Source organism: Protopterus annectens, chromosome 11.part0 (assembly GCF_019279795.1).
Source record: "Protopterus annectens isolate FY-2018-M chromosome 11.part0, PAN1.0, whole genome shotgun sequence".
Lineage (NCBI taxonomy): Eukaryota > Metazoa > Chordata > Ceratodontiformes > Protopteridae > Protopterus > Protopterus annectens.
Window position 1 is genome coordinate 1,394,803,785 of NC_056745.1, and position 15,824 is coordinate 1,394,819,608.

A 15,824-nucleotide genomic window follows, 5' to 3' on the forward strand; every position below is an offset into this window, starting at 1 on the left:
TTTTCTTCAAATGCTCATGCTCATCTCTAATGACATCTGTTGTCAGCAGATAAATTCACATTCTTTCTTAGGAGTTTGACCCACAGTATATACTGAAATACAAGAGCAGTAACTAAGTGTTTGATAACAGCTGTTAATGAATGGGCAAGCTGTACATTAAAATCTGATTGAAGAAAGATTGTTCTCCAGCACTGTTAATCTACGGGTAATGCCTGCTGAAAAAATATGTGTGTGTGTGTGTGTGTGTGTGTGTGTGTGCGTGTGTGTGTGCGCGAGCGCGCGCGTGGTCACGCGTGCACCTGTGTCCGTGTGTGTGTCTGTGTGTGTCTGTGTGCGCGCGCGTGTGTGTTTGCGTATGTGTGTGTGTGCCCATGTGTGTGTGCACACGCACGCAGATGCGCATGTGTCCATATGTGTGTGTGTGTGTCTGTGTGTGTTTGTATGTGTCTCCATGTGTGTGTGTGTACGTGTGCATATGTCCATGTGTGTGTGCATGTGCATATGTGTGTGTGTGTGTGTGTGTGTGTGTGTGTGTGTGTGCGCGCGGTCACACGTGCACCTGTGTCCATGTGTGTGTGTGTGTGTGTGTGTGTGTGTGTGTGTGTGTGTGTGTGTGTAGTTGAAAAACACTGGAACCACCACGAAGTAAAATCAAACAACTTATTTAATTAATAAAAGAACAAGCGCTTTCACGCACATATAACGTGCGCTTCATCAGGCCCTAGGGCCTATATAAGCCTAGCCATACAGATTCTCTGGCTTTTGCCATCCAAAAAAATATTTTCCTGTGCCCCTGTCGAGCAGAGCCACAGAAGTGATCCCTGGGATGAATTTCCTATTTCCCATCCAATCTTCAAGATTTTTCTTAAAGAGGGCTAATGAGGTGCTCTGTTTGACATGAATGGGCAGTCTTTTCCAGAGTATGGGAAGTCTCTGGGACAGGAACCTATCACTCCAACATGTTTTGTTTATTGTGGTGACAAGGTTTAGGTCCCTGGAGCATGTGGCTTGGAGGGATTGGGATTTCTTTAAGTGTAGCATGTCCAACAGCTCTGGGTTAGACATGGCTTTGTATGTTAGGCAGAGACTGCCTCTGAGTAGGCAATATGTGATGGAGAAGAGCTGGAGTTTTTGAGATGGTCTGCATAGGGCATCTGTTTTAGGCCAGTAATCCTTTTTGTGAGGTATTTCTGTGGCCTTTCCAGTTGTTGTACGTGTCTTGTGAGGTACATACCAAATGGGGCATTGTACTCTATAACAGGTCTAATGAGGGATGAGTAGAGAGGAACAATGACCTCCTTTTTTCTGGATGAGAAAGCTTTTGTGATGAGGTGTGCCACTTAGAAGGATTTCCTGACTATTGTGGTGATGTGCTTATCAAAGGAGAGACTACTGTCCACCTGTGTCCCCAGGTCTCTTATCACACTTTTGGTGTTTAGTGGACTACCACCTATGTGGTAGTTCATGGGCAATGGGTTTTTCCCCAGGTATATATTGAAACATCGAACACTTAAAACAGCGAACAATGTTTCATTGACCCTTTTTCAGTGAAAGCTGAAAATGTCGACACCTCAGAACAGCGATTTCTTTCCTAGGGAAAGAATTTACTGTTCCAGCCAAAAGAAAAAAAAAAACAAAAAAAAAACCCAGTAAACACTTCCAAACACATACACACGTACCTTAACCCTAATTGTACCCCTCCCAAAAAACAGTAAACAGCTGAAAACACATATGCACGTAACCCAACCATGCATCTAATGGAAAAAAGAAGTAAACATTTTAAAACATATGCACTTATCTTAACCCGCACCCTAACCCTAAGGTCAGTAACTCTTGCACATTTACGTAAACAGTTCCAAACACATACACACTTATCTTAACACTAATTCTACCCCCCCAAAACAAAAGTAAACAGCTTAAAACACATATGCACTTAACTCAACCATACATCTAATGCAAAAAACAAAAAAGTAAACACTTTCATACATATGCACTTACCTTAACCCGCACTCTGACCCTAAGGTCAGTAACTCTTGCACATTTATGATTGGGAGCTGTACCGGTCAAAGGATCACACTACAGTGCTGAACATGGCAAAGCAACGAAGCGGTCAAGTGACTTCTTTCCCAGGGAAAGAATTTGCTGAACAGCCGCTTCACTGTTTTGCCTGTTCACTCTTTATGTGTCGATGAAAATGCATTTGACAAAATGTGTTTTTGTCATTCAAATAGGAACCCATTTTTCCCAAAGGGAATGACTATGCATTTTTTGGCATTGAGCTTGAGGCCATGGCTTTGACACCAGGCATCTGTCTCAGTGAGGCCCTTTTGTAGGATGTCCACATCATTTGGGGATTCAATAATGGCTCCCAGTTTGCAGTTGTCTGTGAACTTTGTTAGCCATAGACCCTCTGTGTTGGCCTGAACTTTCGAGAAGTAGATGCCAAACAGGAGGGGACCCAAGGTTGAACCCTGTGGTACTCCATTTGTCACTGGTCTGGAGTCGGATTTGGAGTCTGCTACTTTCATGGTTTGAGTTCTATCAGTGAGCCAGTTGGCAACCCATCACTTGATGTATGGATTTATGCCCAATTTAGTGAGTTTGTCTATGATTCCAGAGTGGGGAATGGTGTTGAAGGCCTTGGCAAGGTCTAGACAGGCTGTGTGAGCCACCTTACCCTCATCCACGGCTCTGGTTACTGCTTCAAAGAAGTCAATCAGGTTTAGGAGACATGCTCTACCTTTCACAAACCCAAACTGGGTGGGGTCCAAAGTTTGAAGGTTACCTATGTCTTTGTTTATAAGTTCCATGATGATACGTTCCATGATTTTGCAGATCAGGCTCGTCAGACTAATGGGGTGGTAGTTCTTGGGGTTCGTGGTGGATCCCCCCTTGTGGAGTGGGATAACCATAGCTGTGCACCATTCAGTAGGCAGAAAGCCTGAAGTGAGGCTATGACTGAACATGGTACTTAGGTGGGGTGCCAGTTCGTGCAGAACACAGCCCGGGATGTTGTCTGGTCCCATGGATGCTGTATTCTTGTCTTTGGAGAGTTTGGTTTTTACCTGTGTGGCTGTGATTACTGGGACTTGGCATTTTTCTGTTACTGAGATGGGCCCTTTAGGTGGTGAGAAGGGGGTGAAATTAGCACGGAGCCTATCTGCCAGGATGTTGGCAATATCAGTTGGTTCTGTATATTTAGTGCCATTGTGCTGTAACTCAGAGCAGATCTGAGTGTTGCCATTGAGATTCTTGACATAACTATAGAATGCCTTGTGGTTGTCTTTAGAATCTGTGGCGATTTTGTTTTCATAACTAGCTTTGAAGGATTTTATGAGGGATCTCAGCTTCTTACTGAGGCTGACAAGGGTGTTTTTCCACTCATGGGATTTTACTTTTTTTTGCAACAGTTTCTTCCTTATGTTGTAGAGTTTGTTTATGGCAGGGGACCACCAGATTGGCTTCCTTTTTTTGAAGGAGAGCATCTTGGTTCTATTTGGGATGGCGCGATCCATGCAATTGTGTATGTGCTCAATATTGGTGTAAGATTCAGCAGTTGTACTTTTACTTTCCGTCTGCATGGGTGTTGCAAAGTTTGCCACTTCTGTCTTAAGAAGCATGAAGTTGGCTTTGGAGAAGTTTTTTTACAGTGGTTACCTTAATGGGGGGTGAGGGCAGGATGTGGATGTCTAGGGTGATTAGCTTATGGTCAAATCTGATCAATGAAGAGCTGACCTCTGGTGTGAAGTATCAGTCGCCCATGTTGGTAATGACCAGGTCTAGGATACTGGTGCCCCTGGAGGGGGTATGGATAAATTGGTCCAAGGCATTGGAATTTATGAATCCCAAAAAAAGTTGAGAAATGTGTTGGTACATGAGTAGTTTTTCCAGTTAATGGAGGGATAGTTGAAGTTGCCCAGTATTAGGGTATTTGGTTGTACCCTAATATTTTCCAGTATGTTAAGAAAAGTGGAGTGGGAATCTTGGGGCATGGTGGTAGATTCGTAGTTTCAGTCCAGGTTAGGTGGCCGAAAGGTGTGGTATGAATTGTAGCCTGGTATTGCAGGGGTGCTCTCTGGAGCCTTGAACCAGGTCTCTGTCACTGCACAGATGTCGATGTTCTCCATTTTAAGGAGTGCCTCAAATGAGTGCATTTTGAGGTTTAGGCTTCTAACATTGAGTAGCATCACCCTCAAATTGTGCTTGCTTGTACCTGTTACAGTGGTAATTTTGTCATTTGAACCTTGCCTAAAAAAGCACTACAGGGGGTGGCAAGAGCCTTAGCCAGTATCCAGAATCCCAAGGCAACATGTGCAGACCATCTTTGGCAAAGCATCATGCTCTGTCAGTCATGTCTTTCCAGGCAGACAGATACTGGATCCCCTTAGAATGACACCAGAAGCTTAGCCAATTGTTGAAGTCAATCATTTTGTCCTTGTACTGCGGCATCATTCTGGGTGTTGGCAGGATGCTACTCAGGGCTAGGGTCATACCTGCCTGGGCTACAAGATCCGAGAGCTCCTCCATGTCTCTTTTCATGTAGTCCAGGGAGGTGCGTCTTAGGTCATTCACTCCAACATGGATAATGACAGAGTCATATTTGTACTTGTTGTGGAGTGACCTGAGTGCATGCGTTATGTGGCAGATCCTGGAACCCAACAGGCAGCTGATTGTAATTTTCTCCTTGTTTAGCCTGGTGAGTGGAACATGAGTGTGCCTGACTATAGTGTCACCTATGACTAGTGTGTTGGGTACGTTGTTTTTCCCATAGGGGCTGAGGTCAAGTGGTACACTGGTTTTGTGAGCCATGTGTCACTTGGGTTGTGCTGGGGTTGGTGGTTGTTTGTGTTTCAGCTTTGGAGGTCTCTGTTGCTTGGGTAGATTTATATTAAGAGCCTCCGCATATGTAGATTTGTGTTTTGTGTTATTATGTGTGAGTTTTGGTGGTGTAGGTTTTGAAGGACTATGTGTTGTGTGTGATGTGGTGCAGGTGTTTACCTTCTCCTCTTGACTGACTAGTCCAGTCGTGGCTGGAGAGAGCTTGGCTTCCAGCTTGGCTATATAAGTGCATCTCTCACAGGTTGTAGTGTTGGGTGTAGGAGGCGAGGGTTGTCTGTGTACATGAGGCAATTGTTACATTGCACCAAGATGCCCGGATTCATCAGGTGGACTGAGAAATCACCGGGAGCTGACCCTTAGACATGCCTGGATAGGTGCTTATTTATTTAAGTACTAAAACTGTTTTCCTCTTTACTTAGTAAAGAAAGTGGAGTGCTGTAGCAATTTATAGAATATCTAGTGCTTACAAGGAGTTCTAAGCAAGTGTTGAGCTCAAAGAATCAAATTTGAGTGCTAAAACAGAAAAACTGGGTAGTTCTAAGAGAAAATTTGAAGAGCAGAATTTCTGGCACCGGTAATAGTTTAACTCTAGCTAAGCGGCACTGTACGATGCGCAAACCCACGCAAACATGGGTTTTTAAGACAGAAAGTTGAAAGGGATAGAAAGCAGCCCCAAACAACTAATGAGGTACAATTCCTGTGCTGGAAACCACTCCTCTAGCGACAGATAGGCAGCTCAATGCTTACCACTCCCACTGATAAGCAGAAAGGCTTCCCTCTACAACAGCAAGGTCTGAACAACTCAGAAACACAAAAGTAAAGTCCTGAAACCAGCAAATCTGGAATCTGGACTATTCTAGTACTGAAAAAAGGTGGCAAACAAGCAAACAGTATTTTTTTAAAGGTTAAATTAAGCAGGAAAAATGCAATTAAACAGTAAATAAGCACAGAAAAGGCTATCACACTTGAATGTGTAGCCTACAACAGTAAATGCAGTTTAAACTTTGAAACCAAGTGCACAGACAGTAAAATGATTTAACCAGTAAAATACAGTAGAAATCGTAGCAGGATTACTTTAAATTGGCTTTTAGAAGTGCGGTTAGCAAAAAAACAGTCAAGAAAAGCCAAAAAGGTACTTATAATCAGCAAAACGTCTCTCTTTCTCATTTCTGGTGCTGTAGTAATCTGCAGGATGACCAAACAGGATCTGTTGAGCTAAAAAAAGCACAAACCTGCACAAACACAGGTTTTTAAGACAGAAAGTTGAAAGGGATAGAAAGCAACCCCAAACAGTTAATAAGGTACAATTCCTGTGTTGGGCCAGTACTATGTGTGATGAGTGTAATGCTTACATTACTGACAACCTGATTATTTTGACTGCTTTTGTGTGAGAGTCTTGCTTCCAATGATATTGTGCAATTACATATCTCAGATATCGTATCTGTTTCCCTAAAGATTAGTTGGTTTTCAGAGAACATGCGACAATTTCTAATCCATATCTACTGAGCTGGAGGCAGAAAAATTGGGAAAATCCTCATCCATTCTATCAGGTCATTTGTTGGTGAACTGCAAAGAGTTAGTATATCTGGGGTTTACAGCAAGCTAACTTGGTTGCTGTGAGGGTAGAAACTGCAGCTATGTTATTTAAGACTGAATTCCTGTGGCAGTGCTCCTCAGTGTGCAAACAAGTTGCAGTTTGCACAACTGAATATTGGGTAAAGTTACAGGGAAAGTTTTATAGGGAAAATTTAGTTTCAAGTACCTGCATTGATACAAGGCACTGCTAAATGCCACTGTGTGATGACCAGAAGAATTTATAGAATTAAAAAGGTCACTAAACCAGCTAAAAAGCCTTCTGGTCAAATGAAACAATCTCACTTTAACCCTCCTTGTGTGTTTCACAACTTGGAGAGACTAGGACTATTTTTCTACTGCCACTAGAATTGCACTTCCAGTCTTCTTTATGCAAAAACACGCTACTTTAGTTAGTCAAAAGTGAAAAGGTACCAGAAACAAATAAAATAACTAGCTACAACAAGTGATTACAAGACAGTTCTAAGGCAGACAAGCCTGCAATGAGGAACACACACTTTAAGGTGATCTTAAAGCACACTAGCAGCAGACAGACCAAGGAAAAGCAAATACACTTTACATTGATGAAATGCAAAAAATGCAGTAAATAATCTGAAAATATAGCATCAGTCTTAAGAAAAAGCTTAGAAAGGTGCAATATTTAAATTTAAAGTATGTATCCAAGCCTGGATGAAACCAAATACAAGCCAAACACTCTGAGAACACAGGCCAATATGCCAAGCATTTGTCAGCTCTATGGGATTGAGACAAGAGCTGCACAAATGCAATGGATTTTTATAGACTCAAAGAAAAGTGACTAAAACCAACTGAAAAGGACTCTGACCAATGAGCCAGTCTCACTTTAAGCTCCCATGTAGGTTTCCCAGCTTGGACAAACCAGATTACCTTTTTACTGCCACTGGAAATGTAGTCCCAACTTCTTAATGTAAAACCACACTTTAGTTAGCCAAAAGTGAAAAGGTACCAGGGAAAAAGTCAAACAACTACCTACAACAAGTAATTGCAAGACACTTCTTAGGCAAATAAATCAGCAATGAAGAACATGGTAATTTCAAAGCACACTTCAACAGTATAAGGAGAGGGCCTTCCCAATTTCATCTGTCAGTACCCAGTAAGTTGAGCAGAGAAGAAGAGATGAGAATGGGAGGACCTTCAAAATCCAGATATACAGTAGGGGTAGGCAGCTCAAAAGCCCACAAGTTTAAAAGCACAATAGAGAAAGAATGGGTGGGTGGGGAACAAAAAATGATTTAGATGATACAATAAGTGCAGTAGTTTAAATGTACTTCCCTAGATTCAAAATGGAGTCTAAATAATTTGTTAAGTATTAGCCTGAAGACAAATTTTCATCTTCCAAGCTTACAGCAGTCCAAAGATAAATATGTCTGCCTACTTGTGCAAAGTAAAGTACCAGGAGGCTAGATGTAACTTAAAGCTCTAGCCAATAGGCTTATTTTCCAGAGCTCCAGTATTTCCTACTCCCACTGAGTTTAATTACCATAAGCTCTAGTTACAACTCACACAGCTGACCAAAGCTGGCTTTTTGTTTTAAGTTTGTAAAGTGGCTAAAACACACAATTAAATGTGAAATGCTGATAATCCACTTAAGAGCTCAGATAAATAACAATAGATACTGTAAAACAAAATCAGTTTATTCTTGTAGCTTCAGATTCATTGGAGATTATAACAAAAATGCAGAAAAATGAGAGGACATGCTCAGAACTGATTTAAATTCATAGCACAACACAGAAACAATTTGAAAAACACTGCAACCTATAAAACTCAGCAAACTATAAAAATGATTTAATTAATATATTTTACTTCAGATTTTCTGGATTACTATGGTCCTCACAAAAGTAAACCTAGTAACCCTGAGAAGCATCATTTCCAGTGTTTGTACATATAGTATCATTATTTTGGCCACTAAGCAAGGAGAGAGACCACTGATGTGGATAGGGGGCGGCATAAATGGACTGGTTAAGTGAGGGCCTCTGTCAAAAACTCATCCTTTAGCTCATTATCATTTGCATAGACCATCAATAATAGTTTTAATATTTCAGGGTTATCAGGACCAAGACTAGAAGTGTAGCTTATCTGACAGGCTGCCACTCAAAAACTCACCAATGACACACCATAAAAAATAAAACTCTCACTATACCTTTTATGCTTCTGCTCTCTGATGCCACTCAGCTGTATATGTTGGGATTTCATTCAATTTTTCTGGTGTATTTATACTATGTGTCATTATTTAATTCAATTGTAAATCAAACTGAATTACTGAAGAATAAACATGCAAGATACTCTGACAGAAATAAAATTATAAGAAGTAATTACAATGGTCAGTTCAAATAGCTAAAACAAAAACAAATGCATTTATGCTATAATTACATCAATGAATGAATTAATTACAATATTAATTAATATTAAATAAATGAATAGCTGTAGTTAGCTTATATTACTCATAACTAACATCCATACACTGAGTGGTATGCTATTCATATTTACCTTTGAAGTCATTTTAAATTGACAAGACGGCAGGACTGTATGACCTCAAAAGTTCTTCTGCATAGAAAAGATCTATGTATGGTATTTCCTTAAAGGCTGATATTTATCTTCTTGAAAATGGGAAAAAAGTGGCAGGCAGATTAAAGGGCTTCCAATTTGCTGAGTATTTTAATAGTAGCAATACATCTTCCTTATGCTATACGATCTGTCAAATCGTGAACATTCAGAGTGTAGGGCAAGACTTCTAAATCCCTACTGTACTCCTGGAATGTATTTAGCATATGACATGTGTGATATTTTATCCTAAGATTTTGTATGATCCATTTCAGGAGATAATGCTACATTTTTGCACATATGATTTATTATCTTTGAAGTTCGATGATTTTGATTTCTTGCTGTACAATATTTTTGCTATGGGTGCAGCTCTAGAATCTAGTCTACATTCAATGGCATTTTTAAATTCATTATTCCCTCCCCAAGTACCAGTACAAGATAATATTTTACATTTTTTTAAGGAATTTGGCTTGCCATTTTTTGCGGGCAATGTATTCTCATCCTAGAATCTGGACTATGGATGAGATATAATAGAATTTTGAATTTTAAGGCAGAGATTCATTTGCCATAACTTGTATTTCTTTTTATATCTACTCCCAGTAAAAGTGACAGCATGCTTCATTTAGTATTCTGTATGTAGTATGTTTCTTATATTAGTTTATGGGGTCTATTTTATATATTCAAACGCTTAAATGTTCGAATCACTAAAGATGAACATTAGTGATCAAACATTTAAATGTTCGAATATATTACAAAATGTAAAAAAAAAACTAAAAAAAAAATGTAAAACTAAAAGGTGTAAACAGGGGGGCAAGCCCCCCTGCACCCCACACCCCCGCTACTTAAAAGTACCAACTCCAACATCATTCTACAGTGTTGGAAATGGGAAATTTTCCATTTCCGCACTGTAGCACACTGAGAACACTGTGGTGGTGGTGCTGCGGTAGCGTTGTCGCTTCACAGTAAGACACTGTCCGGTTCGATTCTCAGCTAGAGCGTCTTATGCGTGGAGACATGCGTGAATGGGCGTATCTTCGATTAAAGTTGTGCGTCAGGCCTGGCAAGCTGGTATGTAAAAATCAACTGCCAATCATTAGCGGACCGGAGTTCCACTGTGGTGACCCCTAACCGGAAAAAGCTGAAAGACACAAACAAGCACATTGAAGTGCAATCTCGGAGTTGGTATATTAAAGTAGCAGGGGGTGTGGGGCTGCAGGGGGGCTTGCCCCCCCTGCTTAAACCCTTCAGTTTTACTTTTTTTGTTTTAAATATTAATTTTTAATATATTCAAACATTTAAATGTTCGATCACTAAAGTTCGATCTTTAGTGATTCGAACATTTAAGCGTTTGAATATATAAAATAGACCCAGTTTCAGTATATTTAAACGCATTAAACTTATAAATGAATCATGAATAACTAGTGTAACACTTAGAAATTCAGCAGATGAAAATTGGGTTTATTTCTTTATTTATTAATTTAATAAAGAGATAAGTGACCTAGTCTACTAACCCTTTTCAGTCATGACCTGGGTACAAAGGAACAACATTAAAATACAATAATCTAAAAGCTGATATAAAGAATAATAAAATACATTAAGAGAACAGAAGCTGATAAATGCTTAAGTATTATGTAATACGACACTGCAGATGTTGGAATCATTCTATGCAAAGTACCTTTGGTTAAAATTATAAATATGGGAAATATACAATAACTGCAGAAATTAATAGCTGTTGATATTAATGTGACATAGAACTAGCCAGTGTCCAGAAAGCATGTGCACTTAGATTCCTTTAATAGATAATGATTTAGATTACTTTTAAATGTCGCTGTGGCGCCCAGTGTTTTTATCTCAGTAGGTAGGTGGTTCATGTGGCAGATGCAGTGCTTGAGAAGGCTTCTTCAGTAATCATAGACACGTGTCCCTGATTTTCTTTTGCTGCTTGTTTTCTATTGTTTATTTTGCTGTATGCTATTTAATTAATAGTCTCAATTTAGTTTCAGTGATGTAACGTTCTTTGCATTCTTTGTAACCTCTGATATGAATGCCACATAACATCTGCAGGTTTGTGGACTGCATTGTTGTGGCAGGGCAGGTAGCTTACATCCTTCTAAGTTGGGAATTGCTGATTGAAGGCTCAGTGTCTGTTATTCTAAAAGCCCATTAGTTTTGGTTTAAGCACTTGGGCTTCAGGCCAGTTATTTTACCTTAATAAGGTTTGTAGTCTGCACTCTTGTGGGAGGAGAGGCTAGATTCTGCCCTTCTGAGCTGGGAATTTCTGGTTAAAGGTTTATTGTGCCTGCTTATTTGATCTGTTACTTTCTGAAATTTGTGTGCCTTGTTTGCTGTAGGCCAGAAGTTAGTAGTTTATTGGCCATTTTGGGCTAATTTCTATCTCTTTCATTTCCCTGTTATAAAAAACACATTTGCGTAGTTTTGCGTGCTGGGCAGTGCCGGTTAGCTAGGGTTAAAGTATTCCCGGCTCCACGAAGTCTACTCTTCAATTTTTCCCTTGGAACTAGACAAACTTTCCACTTAAGCACTCAAACCATTAATTTCACAGCCCAGCACTTGCTCAAAACTCATAGCAAGCACTAATTAACCCTAGCACTAAACCCCCTATGCTGTCCAGAAGGACAAGGCTCTCTATTTGTCCCTACCAGCTAATCAGTAAAACAGCTCACTTTACCTATTCAGGCATGTCCAAAGGGCAGTTTCAGGTGTACTCTCCAGTCCAACTGGTGAATCTGGGCATTTTGAGGCAATGTTATAACTGCCTCATGTATACAGACAACCCTATCCTCCTACCACCAAACACTAATATATGCGAGAGATGCAATTATACTGCCAAACTGGAGGCAAAGCTCTCTCAACCCAAGGCTGGATCAGACAGTCAAGAGGAGAAGGGAAATACTTGCATCACGCCACCAGTCTTCCATAGATCTACTAAACCAACACCGGCAAATAACACACAAAAATACACAAAAACATACTCGGAGGCTCTAAATAAAAATCTGCAAAAGCAACAGAGACCTCCAAAGCAGACACCCAAGCAACCTCCACACCCCATCACAAACCATGAAACACATACTTCACATAATCAGTGTGCCACGCAATCACAGCCCTTGAGGCAAAATAACATACCCAACACACTAATAATAGGCGACTCTATAGTCAGGCACACTGATGTCCCACTAACTAGGCTGGACAAGGAGAAGGTTACAGTTAGCTGCCTGTCAGGCACCAGGATCCGTCACATAACACAAGCACTCTGGTCACTCCAGAACAAGTACAAATACGACTCTGTCATTGTCCATGTTGGTGTGAATGACCTGAGACACACCTTCCTGGACTACATGAAAAGAGACATGGAAGAGCTCTCTGATCATGTAGCCCAGGCCGGTATGACCCTGACCCTGAGTAGCATCCTGCCCTCACCAAGAATGATGCCACAGTATAAAGAAAAAATGATCAGTTTCAACAATTGTCTAAGTTTCTGGTGTCATTCAAAGGGCATCTCGCATCTGTCCACCTGGGATGACATGCTTGATAAGCCATGTTGCTTTGCAAGAGATGGCTTGCACCTGTCACCCTTAGGCTTTTGAATACTGACCAAGGCTTTTGCCATCCTCATAATGCCTCTTTTAGGCAATGCTCAAAAGACAAACCCACCACCGTAAATAGCAGAAGTACCCAAAAACTGAGGGTAATGCTACTCAACGCCAGAAGTCTAAACCTCAAAATGCATGCACTCGAGGCACTCTTCAGTATGGAGAACATCAATATCTGTGCAGTAACAGAAACCTGGTTTAAGGCTCTAGAGAGCACCCCAGCACTACCAGGCTATAACTCATGCCATACTTTTCAGCTACAGAACCTGGACCAAAACACAAAAGGTGGGGGTGTATCCATATTCATCAAGGATACCCACACCTCCAGATTAGTGGCACAGCACAATGCCTCAGAGATCATCCATGTGCAACTAACAATGGGCAAAACTGCAATTCAAATTGTAGCTTGCTACAGATCACCCACCATGACCCAGGACCCCATTCCACATTTTTGGAGACACTGGAAAATATGAAGGTCCTACCAAATGCCCTAATATTGGGTGATTTCAATTACCCAATCATTAACTGGGAGAACTACTCAAGTACTAACTCCCTTGCCCAACGCTTCCTAGAATTTATAAACTCGAATGCCCTGGATCAACTGATCAACACCCCCACCAGAGGTGACAACATATTGGACCTGGTCATCACCAACATGGGCGACTGGTGTTCTACACCGGAGGTCAAACCCTCGCTGGTTAGATCAGGCCATAGACTAATCACTCTGGATATCCACATTCAGCCCCCACCCCCAATCAAGGAAAAACTTTTCAAAAGCAAACTTCACGTTACTTAAGACCGAGGTGGAAAGGTTCACAACCCCCATGCTAAAGGACAATGCTGTCCAAGCTGCTGAATCCCTTTCAAAGGCACTCTATGAGCACCTGCAAGAATGCATGGATCATGCTATCCCAAGCAAAACCAAGACTCACTCCTCCAAGAAAAGGAAACCAGTCTGGTGGACCCCTGCCATAAACAAGCTATACAACAGAAGGAGGAAACTAGTATAGAAAAGAGTAAATTCCCAAGAAGGAAAGACATCCCTGATCAGTATCAGCAAGAAACTACAATCCCTCATAAAATCATCAAAGGCTAGCTTTGAGAGAAAAATTGCCAAGGACTCCAAAGATAACCACAAAGCATTCTTTAGCTATGTCAAGAACCTAAGTGGAAACTATCAGATCTGCTCTCTGAGTAAGTGCAGAATGGCACAAAATACACTGAACCGACTGATGTTGCCAACATTTTGGCAGACAGGTTTAGTGCAAACTTCACCCCCCTCTCACCCCCTAAAGGGCCCATAACCATACCAGAAGAATGTAGAGCCCTGGAAATCACTGACACACAGGTTAAAACAGCCCTATCCAAAGAAAAAATACAGCTTCAATGGGATCAGACAGTGTCCCAGGCTGTGACTTACAGGAGCTCTAAAATAAACTAACCCCTCACCTAAACACACTGTTCAAACTCAGCCTCTCTACTGGCTATGTACCCATAGAGTGGCACACAGCAACAGTTATCCCGCTTCACAAAGGTGGAGCCACAATGGACCTCAGGAACTATTACCCTATAAGCCTGACTAGCATGGTCTGCAAGGCTATGAAGCGCATCATCATGGAATTCATTAACAGAGACATTGGGAACCTTCAAACATTGGACCCTACCCAGTTTGGCTTTGTTAAGGGCAGATCATGCCTCCTAAACCTGGTAGACTTCTTCGAGACAGTTTCCAAGGCTTTAGACGAGGGAAAGGAGGTCCAACACAGCCTACCTAGACCTCGCAAAGGCTTTTGATTATAGACAAGCTCACCAGCCTGAACATAGACCACTATGTCATGAGATGGGTTGCCAATTGGCTCATGGATAGAACCCACACGGTGAGAGTTGCAGGCTCTAGGTCCGATTCTAAGCCAGTTACAAGTGGCATCCCCAGGGCTCAGTCCTGGGACCCCTCCTGTTTGGTATATACATCTCAGAGGTACAGGCAAGCCCAGGAGGACTATGGCTGACCAAGTTCGCAGACGACTGCAAACTGGGGGCAATAATTGACTCTCCAGCTGATACAGACATCCTCCAGAAGGGTCTCACTGAGACGGATACCTGGTGTCAAAATCATGGCCTCAAGCTAAATGCCAAACAATGCATAGTCATCCCCTTTGGATAAAACAAAGTATCCGCGAGCTACCACATACGTGGTAATCCCCTAAATACAGAACATGTAATAAGGGATCTGGGGACCCAAGTAGATAGTAATCTCTCCTTTGATAATCATAATGCCAAGGTGGTTAGAAAATCCTTCTATGTGGCCCACCTAATCACAAAAGGGTTCTCATGTAGAACAAAAGAGGTTATTATGCCCCTCTACTCATCACTAATCAGACCCATCATAGAGTACAATGCCCCATTTGGGATGTTCCTTACAAGACACCTGCAACAGTTGGAAAGACCACAGAAGTACCTCACCAAGAGGATTACTGGCCTCAAACAGATGCCCAATGCAGCCCGACTGTAGAAACTCAGCTGTACTCGGTTGCATACCGCTTACTCACAGGTGATCTCTGCCTGACATACAAGGCCATGTCCAACCCAGAATTGATGGACATGCTCCACCTAAAAAAAAACAAATCCCCAAGAGCCACATGCTCTAGGGATCTAAACCTCACCACAACAATAAATAGGATGTGCTGGAGGGATAGATTCTTGTCCCAGAGACTCCCCATGCTTTGGAACAGGATTCCAAACTACATTAGGCAGAGTCCCTCACTAACCCTTCAAGAGAAACCTTGACAAGTGGATAGGAAACAGAAAATTTAACCCAGGGATCATGGCAGTGGCTCTGCTGGACAGATGCACAGGGAACTAATGGCTCTGCTGGACCGAGGCACATGGAACTAATCTAAGAGGCGAAAGCCAACACATTCTGGCTAGGCTTATAGTTGCCCTCGTGCAGATAGCCTAGTACTTACCTATGAACCTGTAATGTATGCTACATTTTTTCTTTTAGTTTCAATGCCTTTTTATTTGAAAAAAATTGTAATACAAAACTGATAAAGCAGAATAACATGAAAGTAGCAAACAAGAAACAGTAAACATGATAAAAATTTAAAGGAATGCAAAAAGCACATGTAAAACTATATGCACTATATTGAAAATACTTTACTTGCTTTTATAGTATACAAGAAGAGCATGTTATTGCAAATACAAGATACAAAAGGATAAATT